The sequence below is a fragment of the Eleutherodactylus coqui genome, chromosome 2, assembly GCF_035609145.1.
Source record: "Eleutherodactylus coqui strain aEleCoq1 chromosome 2, aEleCoq1.hap1, whole genome shotgun sequence".
In the NCBI taxonomy this organism is placed as follows: domain Eukaryota; kingdom Metazoa; phylum Chordata; class Amphibia; order Anura; family Eleutherodactylidae; genus Eleutherodactylus; species Eleutherodactylus coqui.
In genome coordinates this window covers 320,940,928-320,957,846 of record NC_089838.1, presented here as the reverse complement: position 1 = coordinate 320,957,846, position 16,919 = coordinate 320,940,928, and the positions used below count along the sequence as shown (strand labels likewise).

The 16,919-nt window shown below is 43.7% G+C and overlaps 4 non-coding genes across 4 annotated transcripts; all 4 read right to left on the bottom strand.

Moving 5' to 3' along the window:
- Positions 1-1,022: 1,022 nt before the first annotated feature.
- Positions 1,023-1,094, bottom strand: TRNAW-CCA (transfer RNA tryptophan (anticodon CCA)). Its single transcript has one exon. It is a non-coding gene; the product is annotated as a tRNA-Trp (tRNA).
- A 1,921-nt stretch (positions 1,095-3,015) lies between these two features.
- TRNAW-CCA (transfer RNA tryptophan (anticodon CCA)) lies at positions 3,016-3,087 on the bottom strand. The gene has a single exon. It is a non-coding gene; the product is annotated as a tRNA-Trp (tRNA).
- Positions 3,088-5,671: 2,584 nt separating this feature from the next.
- TRNAW-CCA (transfer RNA tryptophan (anticodon CCA)) lies at positions 5,672-5,743 on the bottom strand. Its single transcript has one exon. It is a non-coding gene; the product is annotated as a tRNA-Trp (tRNA).
- A 6,570-nt stretch (positions 5,744-12,313) lies between these two features.
- Positions 12,314-12,385, bottom strand: TRNAW-CCA (transfer RNA tryptophan (anticodon CCA)). The gene has a single exon. It is a non-coding gene; the product is annotated as a tRNA-Trp (tRNA).
- Between the last annotated feature and the right edge of the window lie 4,534 nt (positions 12,386-16,919).

Below are 16,919 nucleotides of genomic sequence, written 5' to 3'. Positions count from 1 at the left end.
GTTCTAATAACACGGAGGTTTCAGCTTTTGATCCCCATATGGGCTAGGTTCTCCAGCATCTGAAGTGCCGTCAAGCTATCTTTTGACAAAGTCTTCGGCCTCTTTTAGGTGCCAAAAGTGGAGCCGTGATGCATGTGTATTTGAATCAAGGTTGCGTAGAGCGCAGTCATGTCACATGGCCAGTTCACTCCATTTTTTTAGAGTGTGGTGCAAATGTCATTTTCACATGCGAATTTCTGGTCTTCCATTGAGAGACGCTTATTTATGCCACAAGGTCAAAGAAGTTTGTTTTTTTGCCGTAACCCAATTCCACAGTGTTTTTGAACAATTTTTTGTAGTTGATGAGTAAAATGTCAGATGACCCTGACGTGATTTGAACACGCAACCTTCTGATGTGGAGTCAGACGCGCTACCGTTGCGCCACAAGGTCAATGAAACTTGAGTGCTCTGACCCTGTTCAGCACTCTTTTCGATCATGTATCTGTACTGGATCATGAAAAGTCTGATTTGATTTGGATGTGATTTCTAGGCACAATCTTCTGATGTGGAGTGAAACGCACAACCGTTGCGCAACAAGCTCTTGCTGCTGCATGTCAAACTAGATGCAGGAGGCAAAAACTGGCATTGTGTGTCATGTCTGCTTGCTCACTTTTGTTAAACCGTGGTTCTAATAACACGGAGGTTTCAGCTTTTGATCCCCATATGGGCTAGGTTCTCCAGCATCTGAAGTGCCGTCAAGCTATCTTTTGACAAAGTCTTCGGCCTCTTTTGGGTACCAAAAGTGGAGCCGTGATGCATGTGTATTTGAATCAAGGTTGCGTAGAGCGCAGTCATGTCACATGGCCAGTTCACTCCATTTTTTTAGAGTGTGGTGCAAATGTCATTTTCACATGCAACTTTCTGGTCTTCCATTGAGAGACGCTTATTTATGCCACAAGGTCAAAAAAGTTTGTTTTTTTGCCGTAACTCAATTCCACAGTGTTTTTGAACAATTTTTTGTAGTTGATGAGTAAAATGTCAGATGACCCTGACGTGATTTGAACACGCAACCTTCTGATCTGGAGTCAGACGCGCTACCGTTGCGCCACAAGGTCAATGAAACTTGAGTGCTCTGACCCTGTTCAGCACTCTTTTCGATCATGTATCTGTAGTGGATCATGAAAAGTCTGATTTGATTTGGATGTGATTTCTAGGCACAATCTTCTGATGTGGAGTGAAACGCACAACCGTTGCGCAACAAGCTCTTGCTGCTGCATGTCAAACTAGATGCAGGAGGCAAAAACTGGCATTGTCTGTCATGTCTGCTTGCTCACTTTTGTTAAACCGTGGTTCTAATAACACGGAGGTTTCAGCTTTTGATCCCCATATGGGCTAGGTTCTCCAGCATCTGAAGTGCCGTCAAGCTATCTTTTGACAAAGTCTTCGGCCTCTTTTAGGTGCCAAAAGTGGAGCCGTGATGCATGTGTATTTGAATCAAGGTTGCGTAGAGCGCAGTCATGTCACATGGCCAGTTCACTCCATTTTTTTAGAGTGTGGTGCAAATGTCATTTTCACATGCGAATTTCTGGTCTTCCATTGAGAGACGCTTATTTATGCCACAAGGTCAAAGAAGTTTGTTTTTTTGCCGTAACCCAATTCCACAGTGTTTTTGAACAATTTTTTGTAGTTGATGAGTAAAATGTCAGATGACCCTGACGTGATTTGAACACGCAACCTTCTGATGTGGAGTCAGACGCGCTACCGTTGCGCCACAAGGTCAATGAAACTTGAGCGCTCTGACCCTGGTCAGCACTCTTTTCGATCATGTATCTGTACTGGATCATGAAAAGTCTGATTTGATTTGGATGTGATTTCTAGGCACAATCTTCTGATGTGGAGTGAAACGCACAACCGTTGCGCAACAAGCTCTTGCTGCTGCATGTCAAACTAGATGCAGGAGGCAAAAACTGGCATTGTGTGTCATGTCTGCTTGCTCACTTTTGTTAAAGCGTGGTTCTAATAACACGGAGGTTTCAGCTTTTGATCCCCATATGGGCTAGGTTCTCCAGCATCTGAAGTGCCGTCAAGCTATCTTTTGACAAAGTCTTCGGCCTCTTTTGGGTGCCAAAAGTGGAGCCGTGATGCATGTGTATTTGAATCAAGGTTGCGTAGAGCGCAGTCAGGTCACATGGCCAGTTCACTCCATTTTTTTAGAGTATGGTGCAAATGTCATTTTCACATGCAACTTTCTGGTCTTCCATTGAGAGACGCTTATTTATGCCACAAGGTCAAAGAAGTTTGTTTTTTTGCCGTAACCCAATTCCACAGTGTTTTTGAACAATTTTTTGCAGTTGATGAGTAAAATGTCAGATGACCCTGACGTGATTTGAACACGCAACCTTCTGATGTGGAGTCAGACGCGCTACCGTTGCGCCACAAGGTCAATGAAACTTGAGTGCTCTGACCCTGTTCAGCACTCTTTTCGATCATGTATCTGTACTGGATCATGAAAAGTCTGATTTGATTTGGATGTGATTTCTAGGCACAATCTTCTGATGTGGAGTGAAACGCACAACCGTTGCGCAACAAGCTCTTGCTGCTGCATGTCAAACTAGATGCAGGAGGCAAAAACTGGCATTGTCTGTCATGTCTGCTTGCTCACTTTTGTTAAACCGTGGTTCTAATAACACGGAGGTTTCAGCTTTTGATCCCCATATGGGCTAGGTTCTCCAGCATCTGAAGTGCCGTCAAGCTATCTTTTGACAAAGTCTTCAGCCTCTTTTGGGTACCAAAAGTGGAGCCGTGATGCATGTGTATTTGAATCAAGGTTGCGTAGAGCGCAGTCATGTCACATGGCCAGTTCACTCCATTTTTTTAGAGTGTGGTGCAAATGTCATTTTCACATGCAACTTTCTGGTCTTCCATTGAGAGACGCTTATTTATGCCACAAGGTCAAAGAAGTTTGTTTTTTTGCCGTAACTCAATTCCACAGTGTTTTTGAACAATTTTTTTGTAGTTGATGAGTAAAATGTCAGATGACCCTGACGTGATTTGAACACGCAACCTTCTGATCTGGAGTCAGACGCGCTACCGTTGCGCCACAAGGTCAACGAAACTTGAGTGCTCTGACCCTGTTCAGCACTCTTTTCGATCATGTATCTGTACTGGATCATGAAAAGTCTGATTTGATTTGGATGTGATTTCTAGGCACAATCTTCTGATGTGGAGTGAAACGCACAACCGTTGCGCAACAAGCTCTTGCTGCTGCATGTCAAACTAGATGCAGGAGGCAAAAACTGGCATTGTCTGTCATGTCTGCTTGCTCACTTTTGTTAAACCGTGGTTCTAATAACACGGAGGTTTCAGCTTTTGATCCCCATATGGGCTAGGTTCTCCAGCATCTGAAGTGCCGTCAAGCTATCTTTTGACAAAGTCTTCGGCCTCTTTTAGGTGCCAAAACTGGAGCCGTGATGCATGTGTATTTGAATCAAGGTTGCGTAGAGCGCAGTCATGTCACATGGCCAGTTCACTTCATTTTTTTAGAGTGTGGTGCAAATGTCATTTTCACATGCAACTTTCTGGTCTTCCATTGAGAGACGCTTATTTATGCCACAAGGTCAAAGAAGTTTATTATTTTGCCGTAACCCAATTCCACAGTGTTTTTGAACAATTTTTTGTAGTTGATGAGTAAAATGTCAGATGACCCTGACGTGATTTGAACACGCAACCTTCTGATGTGGAGTCAGACGCGCTACCGTTGCGCCACAAGGTCAATGAAACTTGAGTGCTCTGACCCTGTTCAGCACTCTTTTCGATCATGTATCTGTACTGGATCATGAAAAGTCTGATTTGATTTGGATGTGATTTCTAGGCACAATCTTCTGATGTGGAGTGAAACGCACAACCGTTGCGCAACAAGCTCTTGCTGCTGCACGTCAAACTAGATGCAGGAGGCAAAAACTGGCATTGTGTGTCATGTCTGCTTGCTCACTTTTGTTAAACCGTGGTTCTAATAACACGGAGGTTTCAGCTTTTGATCCCCATATGGGCTAGGTTCTCCAGCATCTGAAGTGCCGTCAAGCTATCTTTTGACAAAGTCTTCAGCCTCTTTTGGGTACCAAAAGTGGAGCCGTGATGCATGTGTATTTGAATCAAGGTTGCGTAAAGCGCAGTCATGTCACATGGCCAGTTCACTCCATTTTTTTAGAGTGTGGTGCAAATGTCATTTTCACATGCAACTTTCTGGTCTTCCATTGAGAGACGCTTATTTATGCCACAAGGTCAAAGAAGTTTGTTTTTTTGCCGTAACTCAATTCCACAGTGTTTTTGAACAATTTTTTGTAGTTGATGAGTAAAATGTCAGATGACCCTGACGTGATTTGAACACGCAACCTTCTGATGTGGAGTCAGACGCGCTACCGTTGCGCCACAAGGTCAATGAAACTTGAGTGCTCTGACCCTGTTCAGCACTCTTTTCGATCATGTATCTGTACTGGATCATGAAAAGTCTGATTTGATTTGGATGTGATTTCTAGGCACAATCTTCTGATGTGGAGTGAAACGCACAACCGTTGCGCAACAAGCTCTTGCTGCTGCATGTCAAACTAGATGCAGGAGGCAAAAACTGGCATTGTCTGTCATGTCTGCTTGCTCACTTTTGTTAAACCGTGGTTCTAATAACACGGAGGTTTCAGCTTTTGATCCCCATATGGGCTAGGTTCTCCAGCATCTGAAGTGCCGTCAAGCTATCTTTTGACAAAGTCTTCAGCCTCTTTTGGGTACCAAAAGTGGAGCCGTGATGCATGTGTATTTGAATCAAGGTTGCGTAGAGCGCAGTCATGTCACATGGCCAGTTCACTCCATTTTTTTAGAGTGTGGTGCAAATGTCATTTTCACATGCGAATTTCTGGTCTTCCATTGAGAGACGCTTATTTATGCCACAAGGTCAAAGAAGTTTGTTTTTTTGCCGTAACCCAATTCCACAGTGTTTTTGAACAATTTTTTGTAGTTGATGAGTAAAATGTCAGATGACCCTGACGTGATTTGAACACGCAACCTTCTGATGTGGAGTTAGACGCGCTACCGTTGCGCCACAAGGTCAATGAAACTTGAGTGCTCTGACCCTGTTCAGCACTCTTTTCGATCATGTATCTGTACTGGATCATGAAAAGTCTGATTTGATTTGGATGTGATTTCTAGGCACAATCTTCTGATGTGGAGTGAAACGCACAACCGTTGCGCAACAAGCTCTTGCTGCTGCATGTCAAACTAGATGCAGGAGGCAAAAACTGGCATTGTGTGTCATGTCTGCTTGCTCACTTTTGTTAAACCGTGGTTCTAATAACACGGAGGTTTCAGCTTTTGATCCCCATATGGGCTAGGTTCTCCAGCATCTGAAGTGCCGTCAAGCTATCTTTTGACAAAGTCTTCGGCCTCTTTTGGGTACCAAAAGTGGAGCCGTGATGCATGTGTATTTGAATCAAGGTTGCGTAGAGCGCAGTCATGTCACATGGCCAGTTCACTCCATTTTTTTAGAGTGTGGTGCAAATGTCATTTTCACATGCAACTTTCTGGTCTTCCATTGAGAGACGCTTATTTATGCCACAAGGTCAAAAAAGTTTGTTTTTTTGCCGTAACTCAATTCCACAGTGTTTTTGAACAATTTTTTGTAGTTGATGAGTAAAATGTCAGATGACCCTGACGTGATTTGAACACGCAACCTTCTGATCTGGAGTCAGACGCGCTACCGTTGCGCCACAAGGTCAATGAAACTTGAGTGCTCTGACCCTGTTCAGCACTCTTTTCGATCATGTATCTGTAGTGGATCATGAAAAGTCTGATTTGATTTGGATGTGATTTCTAGGCACAATCTTCTGATGTGGAGTGAAACGCACAACCGTTGCGCAACAAGCTCTTGCTGCTGCATGTCAAACTAGATGCAGGAGGCAAAAACTGGCATTGTGTGTCATGTCTGCTTGCTCACTTTTGTTAAAGCGTGGTTCTAATAACACGCAGGTTTCAGCTTTTGATCCCCATATGGGCTAGGTTCTCCAGCATCTGAAGTGCCGTCAAGCTATCTTTTGACAAAGTCTTCGGCCTCTTTTGGGTGCCAAAAGTGGAGCCGTGATGCATGTGTATTTGAATCAAGGTTGCGTAGAGCGCAGTCAGGTCACATGGCCAGTTCACTCCATTTTTTTAGAGTATGGTGCAAATGTCATTTTCACATGCAACTTTCTGGTCTTCCATTGAGAGACGCTTATTTATGCCACAAGGTCAAAGAAGTTTGTTTTTTTTGCCGTAACCCAATTCCACAGTGTTTTTGAACAATTTTTTGCAGTTGATGAGTAAAATGTCAGATGACCCTGACGTGATTTGAACACACAACCTTCTGATGTGGAGTCAGACGCGCTACCGTTGCGCCACAAGGTCAATGAAACTTGAGTGCTCTGACCCTGTTCAGCACTCTTTTCGATCATGTATCTGTACTGGATCATGAAAAGTCTGATTTGATTTGGATGTGATTTCTAGGCACAATCTTCTGATGTGGAGTGAAACGCACAACCGTTGCGCAACAAGCTCTTGCTGCTGCATGTCAAACTAGATGCAGGAGGCAAAAACTGGCATTGTCTGTCATGTCTGCTTGCTCACTTTTGTTAAACCGTGGTTCTAATAACACGGAGGTTTCAGCTTTTGATCCCCATATGGGCTAGGTTCTCCAGCATCTGAAGTGCCGTCAAGCTATCTTTTGACAAAGTCTTCGGCCTCTTTTAGGTGCCAAAACTGGAGCCGTGATGCATGTGTATTTGAATCAAGGTTGCGTAGAGCGCAGTCATGTCACATGGCCAGTTCACTCCATTTTTTTAGAGTGTGGTGCAAATGTCATTTTCACATGCAACTTTCTGGTCTTCCATTGAGAGACGCTTATTTATGCCACAAGGTCAAAGAAGTTTGTTTTTTTGCCGTAACTCAATTCCACAGTGTTTTTGAACAATTTTTTGTAGTTGATGAGTAAAATGTCAGATGACCCTGACATGATTTGAACACGCAACCTTCTGATCTGGAGTCAGACGCGCTACCGTTGCGCCACAAGGTCAATGAAACTTGAGTGCTCTGACCCTGTTCAGCACTCTTTTCGATCATGTATCTGTACTGGATCATGAAAAGTCTGATTTGATTTGGATGTGATTTCTAGGCACAATCTTCTGATGTGGAGTGAAACGCACAACCGTTGCGCAACAAGCTCTTGCTGCTGCATGTCAAACTAGATGCAGGAGGCAAAAACTGGCATTGTCTGTCATGTCTGCTTGCTCACTTTTGTTAAACCGTGGTTCTAATAACACGGAGGTTTCAGCTTTTGATCCCCATATGGGCTAGGTTGTCCAGCATCTGAAGTGCCGTCAAGCTATCTTTTGACAAAGTCTTCAGCCTCTTTTGGGTACCAAAAGTGGAGCCGTGATGCATGTGTATTTGAATCAAGGTTGCGTAGAGCGCAGTCATGTCACATGGCCAGTTCACTCCATTTTTTTAGAGTGTGGTGCAAATGTCATTTTCACATGCAACTTTCTGGTCTTCCATTGAGAGACGCTTATTTATGCCACAAGGTCAAAGAAGTTTGTTTTTTTGCCGTAACCCAATTCCACAGTGTTTTTGAACAATTTTTTGTAGTTGATAAGTAAAATGTCAGATGACCCTGACGTGATTTGAACACGCAACCTTCTGATGTGGAGTCAGACGCGCTACCGTTGCGCCACAAGGTCAATGAAACTTGAGTGCTCTGACCCTGTTCAGCACTCTTTTCGATCATGTATCTGTACTGGATCATGAAAAGTCTGATTTGATTTGGATGTGATTTCTAGGCACAATCTTCTGATGTGGAGTGAAACGCACAACCGTTGCGCAACAAGCTCTTGCTGCTGCATGTCAAACTAGATGCAGGAGGCAAAAACTGGCATTGTCTGTCATGTCTACTTGCTCACTTTTGTTAAACCGTGGTTCTAATAACACGGAGGTTTCAGCTTTTGATCCCCATATGGGCTAGGTTCTCCAGCATCTGAAGTGCCGTCAAGCTATCTTTTGACAAAGTCTTCGGCCTCTTTTAGGTGCCAAAACTGGAGCCGTGATGCATGTGTATTTGAATCAAGGTTGCGTAGAGCGCAGTCATGTCACATGGCCAGTTCACTCCATTTTTTTAGAGTGTGGTGCAAATGTCATTTTCACATGCAACTTTCTGGTCTTCCATTGAGAGACGCTTATTTATGCCACAAGGTCAAAGAAGTTTGGTTTTTTGCCGTGACCCAATTCCACAGTGTTTTTGAACAATTTTTTGTAGTTGATGAGTAAAATTTCAGATGACCCTGACGTGATTTGAACACGCAACCTTCTGATGTGGAGTCAGACGCGCTACCGTTGCGCCACAAGGTCAATGAAACTTGAGTGCTCTGACCCTGTTCAGCACTCTTTTCGATCATGTATCTGTACTGGATCATGAAAAGTCTGATTTGATTTGGATGTGATTTCTAGGCACAATCTTCTGATGTGGAGTGAAACGCACAACCGTTGCGCAACAAGCTCTTGCTGCTGCATGTCAAACTAGATGCAGGAGGCAAAAACTGGCATTGTCTGTCATGTCTGCTTGCTCACTTTTGTTAAACCGTGGTTCTAATAACACGGAGGTTTCAGCTTTTGATCCCCATATGGGCTAGGTTCTCCAGCATCTGAAGTGCCGTCAAGCTATCTTTTGACAAAGTCTTCAGCCTCTTTTGGGTACCAAAAGTGGAGCCGTGATGCATGTGTATTTGAATCAAGGTTGCGTAGAGCGCAGTCATGTCACATGGCCAGTTCACTCCATTTTTTTAGAGTGTGGTGCAAATGTCATTTTCACATGCAACTTTCTGGTCTTCCATTGAGAGACGCTTATTTATGCCACAAGGTCAAAGAAGTTTGTTTTTTTGCCGTAACTCAATTCCACAGTGTTTTTGAACAATTTTTTGTAGTTGATGAGTAAAATGTCAGATGACCCTGACGTGATTTGAACACGCAACCTTCTGATGTGGAGTCAGACGCGCTACCGTTGCGCCACAAGGTCAATGAAACTTGAGTGCTCTGACCCTGTTCAGCACTCTTTTCGATCATGTATCTGTACTGGATCATGAAAAGTCTGATTTGATTTGGATGTGATTTCTAGGCACAATCTTCTGATGTGGAGTGAAACGCACAACCGTTGCGCAACAAGCTCTTGCTGCTGCATGTCAAACTAGATGCAGGAGGCAAAAACTGGCATTGTCTGTCATGTCTGCTTGCTCACTTTTGTTAAACCGTGGTTCTAATAACACGGAGGTTTCAGCTTTTGATCCCCATATGGGCTAGGTTCTCCAGCATCTGAAGTGCCGTCAAGCTATCTTTTGACAAAGTCTTCGGCCTCTTTTAGGTGCCAAAACTGGAGCCGTGATGCATGTGTATTTGAATCAAGGTTGCGTAGAGCGCAGTCATGTCACATGGCCAGTTCACTCCATTTTTTTAGAGTGTGGTGCAAATGTCATTTTCACATGCAACTTTCTGGTCTTCCATTGAGAGACGCTTATTTATGCCACAAGGTCAAAGAAGTTTGTTTTTTTGCCGTAACCCAATTCCACAGTGTTTTTGAACAATTTTTTGTAGTTGATGAGTAAAATGTCAGATGACCCTGACGTGATTTGAACACGCAACCTTCTGATGTGGAGTCAGACGCGCTACCGTTGCGCCACAAGGTCAATGAAACTTGAGTGCTCTGACCCTGTTCAGCACTCTTTTCGATCATGTATCTGTACTGGATCATGAAAAGTCTGATTTGATTTGGATGTGATTTCTAGGCACAATCTTCTGATGTGGAGTGAAACGCACAACCGCTGCGCAACAAGCTCTTGCTGCTGCATGTCAAACTAGATGCAGGAGGCAAAAACTGGCATTGTGTGTCATGTCTGCTTGCTCACTTTTGTTAAAGCGTGGTTCTAATAACACGGAGGTTTCAGCTTTTGATCCCCATATGGGCTAGGTTCTCCAGCATCTGAAGTGCCGTCAAGCTATCTTTTGACAAAGTCTTCGGCCTCTTTTGGGTGCCAAAAGTGGAGCCGTGATGCATGTGTATTTGAATCAAGGTTGCGTAGAGCGCAGTCAGGTCACATGGCCAGTTCACTCCATTTTTTTAGAGTGTGGTGCAAATGTCATTTTCACATGCAACTTTCTGGTCTTCCATTGAGAGACGCTTATTTATGCCACAAGGTCAAAGAAGTTTGTTTTTTTTGCCGTAACCCAATTCCACAGTGTTTTTGAACAATTTTTTGTAGTTGATGAGTAAAATGTCAGATGACCCTGACGTGATTTGAACACGCAACCTTCTGATGTGGAGTCAGACGCGCTACCGTTGCGCCACAAGGTCAATGAAACTTGAGTGCTCTGACCCTGTTCAGCACTCTTTTCGATCATGTATCTGTACTGGATCATGAAAAGTCTGATTTGATTTGGATGTGATTTCTAGGCACAATCTTCTGATGTGGAGTGAAACGCACAACCGTTGCGCAACAAGCTCTTGCTGCTGCATGTCAAACTAGATGCAGGAGGCAAAAACTGGCATTGTCTGTCATGTCTGCTTGCTCACTTTTGTTAAACCGTGGTTCTAATAACACGGAGGTTTCAGCTTTTGATCCCCATATGGGCTAGGTTCTCCAGCATCTGAAGTGCCGTCAAGCTATCTTTTGACAAAGTCTTCAGCCTCTTTTGGGTACCAAAAGTGGAGCCGTGATGCATGTGTATTTGAATCAAGGTTGCGTAGAGCGCAGTCATGTCACATGGCCAGTTCACTCCATTTTTTTAGAGTGTGGTGCAAATGTCATTTTCACATGCAACTTTCTGGTCTTCCATTGAGAGACGCTTATTTATGCCACAAGGTCAAAGAAGTTTGTTTTTTTGCCGTAACTCAATTCCACAGTGTTTTTGAACAATTTTTTGTAGTTGATGAGTAAAATGTCAGATGACCCTGACGTGATTTGAACACGCAACCTTCTGATGTGGAGTCAGACGCGCTACCGTTGCGCCACAAGGTCAATGAAACTTGAGTGCTCTGACCCTGTTCAGCACTCTTTTCGATCATGTATCTGTACTGGATCGTGAAAAGTCTGATTTGATTTGGATGTGATTTCTAGGCACAATCTTCTGATGTGGAGTGAAACGCACAACCGTTGCGCAACAAGCTCTTGCTGCTGCATGTCAAACTAGATGCAGGAGGCAAAAACTGGCATTGTGTGTCATGTCTGCTTGCTCACTTTTGTTAAACCGTGGTTCTAATAACACGGAGGTTTCAGCTTTTGATCCCCATATGGGCTAGGTTCTCCAGCATCTGAAGTGCCGTCAAGCTATCTTTTGACAAAGTCTTCAGCCTCTTTTGGGTACCAAAAGTGGAGCCGTGATGCATGTGTATTTGAATCAAGGTTGCGTAGAGCGCAGTCATGTCACATGGCCAGTTCACTCCATTTTTTTAGAGTGTGGTGCAAATGTCATTTTCACATGCGAATTTCTGGTCTTCCATTGAGAGACGCTTATTTATGCCACAAGGTCAAAGAAGTTTGTTTTTTTGCCGTAACCCAATTCCACAGTGTTTTTGAACAATTTTTTGTAGTTGATGAGTAAAATGTCAGATGACCCTGACGTGATTTGAACACGCAACCTTCTGATGTGGAGTCAGACGCGCTACCGTTGCGCCACAAGGTCAATGAAACTTGAGTGCTCTGACCCTGTTCAGCACTCTTTTCGATCATGTATCTGTACTGGATCATGAAAAGTCTGATTTGATTTGGATGTGATTTCTAGGCACAATCTTCTGATGTGGAGTGAAACGCACAACCGTTGCGCAACAAGCTCTTGCTGCTGCATGTCAAACTAGATGCAGGAGGCAAAAACTGGCATTGTGTGTCATGTCTGCTTGCTCACTTTTGTTAAACCGTGGTTCTAATAACACGGAGGTTTCAGCTTTTGATCCCCATATGGGCTAGGTTCTCCAGCATCTGAAGTGCCGTCAAGCTATCTTTTGACAAAGTCTTCGGCCTCTTTTGGGTACCAAAAGTGGAGCCGTGATGCATGTGTATTTGAATCAAGGTTGCGTAGAGCGCAGTCATGTCACATGGCCAGTTCACTCCATTTTTTTAGAGTGTGGTGCAAATGTCATTTTCACATGCAACTTTCTGGTCTTCCATTGAGAGACGCTTATTTATGCCACAAGGTCAAAGAAGTTTGTTTTTTTGCCGTAACTCAATTCCACAGTGTTTTTGAACAATTTTTTGTAGTTGATGAGTAAAATGTCAGATGACCCTGACGTGATTTGAACACGCAACCTTCTGATCTGGAGTCAGACGCGCTACCGTTGCGCCACAAGGTCAATGAAACTTGAGTGCTCTGACCCTGTTCAGCACTCTTTTCGATCATGTATCTCTACTGGATCATGAAAAGTCTGATTTGATTTGGATGTGATTTCTAGGCACAATCTTCTGATGTGGAGTGAAACGCACAACCGTTGCGCAACAAGCTCTTGCTGCTGCATGTCAAACTAGATGCAGGAGGCAAAAACTGGCATTGTCTGTCATGTCTGCTTGCTCACTTTTGTTAAACCGTGGTTCTAATAACACGGAGGTTTCAGCTTTTGATCCCCATATGGGCTAGGTTCTCCAGCATCTGAAGTGCCGTCAAGCTATCTTTTGACAAAGTCTTCAGCCTATTTTGGGTACCAAAAGTGGAGCCGTGATGCATGTGTATTTGAATCAAGGTTGCATAGAGCGCAGTCATGTCACATGGCCAGTTCACTCCATTTTTTTAGAGTGTGGTGCAAATGTCATTTTCACATGCAACTTTCTGGTCTTCCATTGAGAGACGCTTATTTATGCCACAAGGTCAAAGAAGTTTGTTTTTTTGCAGTAACTCAATTCCACAGTGTTTTTGAACAATTTTTTGTAGTTGATGAGTAAAATGTCAGATGACCCTGACGTGATTTGAACACGCAACCTTCTGATCTGGAGTCAGACGCGCTACCGTAGGCACAATCTTCTGATGTGGAGTGAAACGCACAACCGTTGCGCAACAAGCTCTTGCTGCTGCATGTCAAACTAGATGCAGGAGGCAAAAACTGGCATTGTGTGTCATGTCTGCTTGCTCACTTTTGTTAAAGCGTGGTTCTAATAACACGGAGGTTTCAGCTTTTGATCCCCATATGGGCTAGGTTCTCCAGCATCTGAAGTGCCGTCAAGCTATCTTTTGACAAAGTCTTCGGCCTCTTTTGGGTGCCAAAAGTGGAGCCGTGATGCATGTGTATTTGAATCAAGGTTGCGTAGAGCGCAGTCAGGTCACATGGCCAGTTCACTCCATTTTTTTAGAGTGTGGTGCAAATGTCATTTTCACATGCAACTTTCTGGTCTTCCATTGAGAGACGCTTATTTATGCCACAAGGTCAAAGAAGTTTGGTTTTTTGCCGTGACCCAATTCCACAGTGTTTTTGAACAATTTTTTGTAGTTGATGAGTAAAATTTCAGATGACCCTGACGTGATTTGAACACGCAACCTTCTGATGTGGAGTCAGACGCGCTACCGTTGCGCCACAAGGTCAATGAAACTTGAGTGCTCTGACCCTGTTCAGCACTCTTTTCGATCATGTATCTGTACTGGATCATGAAAAGTCTGATTTGATTTGGATGTGATTTCTAGGCACAATCTTCTGATGTGGAGTGAAACGCACAACCGTTGCGCAACAAGCTCTTGCTGCTGCATGTCAAACTAGATGCAGGAGGCAAAAACTGGCATTGTCTGTCATGTCTGCTTGCTCACTTTTGTTAAACCGTGGTTCTAATAACACGGAGGTTTCAGCTTTTGATCCCCATATGGGCTAGGTTCTCCAGCATCTGAAGTGCCGTCAAGCTATCTTTTGACAAAGTCTTCAGCCTCTTTTGGGTACCAAAAGTGGAGCCGTGATGCATGTGTATTTGAATCAAGGTTGCGTAGAGCGCAGTCATGTCACATGGCCAGTTCACTCCATTTTTTTAGAGTGTGGTGCAAATGTCATTTTCACATGCAACTTTCTGGTCTTCCATTGAGAGACGCTTATTTATGCCACAAGGTCAAAGAAGCTTGTTTTTTTGCCGTAACTCAATTCCACAGTGTTTTTGAACAATTTTTTGTAGTTGATGAGTAAAATGTCAGATGACCCTGACGTGATTTGAACACGCAACCTTCTGATGTGGAGTCAGACGCGCTACCGTTGCGCCACAAGGTCAATGAAACTTGAGTGCTCTGACCCTGTTCAGCACTCTTTTCGATCATGTATCTGTACTGGATCATGAAAAGTCTGATTTGATTTGGATGTGATTTCTAGGCACAATCTTCTGATGTGGAGTGAAACGCACAACCGTTGCGCAACAAGCTCTTGCTGCTGCATGTCAAACTAGATGCAGGAGGCAAAAACTGGCATTGTCTGTCATGTCTGCTTGCTCACTTTTGTTAAACCGTGGTTCTAATAACACGGAGGTTTCAGCTTTTGATCCCCATATGGGCTAGGTTCTCCAGCATCTGAAGTGCCGTCAAGCTATCTTTTGACAAAGTCTTCGGCCTCTTTTAGGTGCCAAAACTGGAGCCGTGATGCATGTGTATTTGAATCAAGGTTGCGTAGAGCGCAGTCATGTCACATGGCCAGTTCACTCCATTTTTTTAGAGTGTGGTGCAAATGTCATTTTCACATGCAACTTTCTGGTCTTCCATTGAGAGACGCTTATTTATGCCACAAGGTCAAAGAAGTTTGTTTTTTTGCCGTAACCCAATTCCACAGTGTTTTTGAACAATTTTTTGTAGTTGATGAGTAAAATGTCAGATGACCCTGACGTGATTTGAACACGCAACCTTCTGATGTGGAGTCAGACGCGCTACCGTTGCGCCACAAGGTCAATGAAACTTGAGTGCTCTGACCCTGTTCAGCACTCTTTTCGATCATGTATCTGTACTGGATCATGAAAAGTCTGATTTGATTTGGATGTGATTTCTAGGCACAATCTTCTGATGTGGAGTGAAACGCACAACCGCTGCGCAACAAGCTCTTGCTGCTGCATGTCAAACTAGATGCAGGAGGCAAAAACTGGCATTGTGTGTCATGTCTGCTTGCTCACTTTTGTTAAAGCGTGGTTCTAATAACACGGAGGTTTCAGCTTTTGATCCCCATATGGGCTAGGTTCTCCAGCATCTGAAGTGCCGTCAAGCTATCTTTTGACAAAGTCTTCGGCCTCTTTTGGGTGCCAAAAGTGGAGCCGTGATGCATGTGTATTTGAATCAAGGTTGCGTAGAGCGCAGTCAGGTCACATGGCCAGTTCACTCCATTTTTTTAGAGTGTGGTGCAAATGTCATTTTCACATGCAACTTTCTGGTCTTCCATTGAGAGACGCTTATTTATGCCACAAGGTCAAAGAAGTTTGTTTTTTTTGCCGTAACCCAATTCCACAGTGTTTTTGAACAATTTTTTGCAGTTGATGAGTAAAATGTCAGATGACCCTGACGTGATTTGAACACGCAACCTTCTGATGTGGAGTCAGACGCGCTACCGTTGCGCCACAAGGTCAATGAAACTTGAGTGCTCTGACCCTGTTCAGCACTCTTTTCGATCATGTATCTGTACTGGATCATGAAAAGTCTGATTTGATTTGGATGTGATTTCTAGGCACAATCTTCTGATGTGGAGTGAAACGCACAACCGTTGCGCAACAAGCTCTTGCTGCTGCATGTCAAACTAGATGCAGGAGGCAAAAACTGGCATTGTCTGTCATGTCTGCTTGCTCACTTTTGTTAAACCGTGGTTCTAATAACACGGAGGTTTCAGCTTTTGATCCCCATATGGGCTAGGTTCTCCAGCATCTGAAGTGCCGTCAAGCTATCTTTTGACAAAGTCTTCAGCCTCTTTTGGGTACCAAAAGTGGAGCCGTGATGCATGTGTATTTGAATCAAGGTTGCGTAGAGCGCAGTCATGTCACATGGCCAGTTCACTCCATTTTTTTAGAGTGTGGTGCAAATGTCATTTTCACATGCAACTTTCTGGTCTTCCATTGAGAGACGCTTATTTATGCCACAAGGTCAAAGAAGTTTGTTTTTTTGCCGTAACTCAATTCCACAGTGTTTTTGAACAATTTTTTGTAGTTGATGAGTAAAATGTCAGATGACCCTGACGTGATTTGAACACGCAACCTTCTGATGTGGAGTCAGACGCGCTACCGTTGCGCCACAAGGTCAATGAAACTTGAGTGCTCTGACCCTGTTCAGCACTCTTTTCGATCATGTATCTGTACTGGATCGTGAAAAGTCTGATTTGATTTGGATGTGATTTCTAGGCACAATCTTCTGATGTGGAGTGAAACGCACAACCGTTGCGCAACAAGCTCTTGCTGCTGCATGTCAAACTAGATGCAGGAGGCAAAAACTGGCATTGTGTGTCATGTCTGCTTGCTCACTTTTGTTAAACCGTGGTTCTAATAACACGGAGGTTTCAGCTTTTGATCCCCATATGGGCTAGGTTCTCCAGCATCTGAAGTGCCGTCAAGCTATCTTTTGACAAAGTCTTCAGCCTCTTTTGGGTACCAAAAGTGGAGCCGTGATGCATGTGTATTTGAATCAAGGTTGCGTAGAGCGCAGTCATGTCACATGGCCAGTTCACTCCATTTTTTTAGAGTGTGGTGCAAATGTCATTTTCACATGCGAATTTCTGGTCTTCCATTGAGAGACGCTTATTTATGCCACAAGGTCAAAGAAGTTTGTTTTTTTGCCGTAACCCAATTCCACAGTGTTTTTGAACAATTTTTTGTAGTTGATGAGTAAAATGTCAGATGACCCTGACGTGATTTGAACACGCAACCTTCTGATGTGGAGTCAGACGCGCTACCGTTGCGCCACAA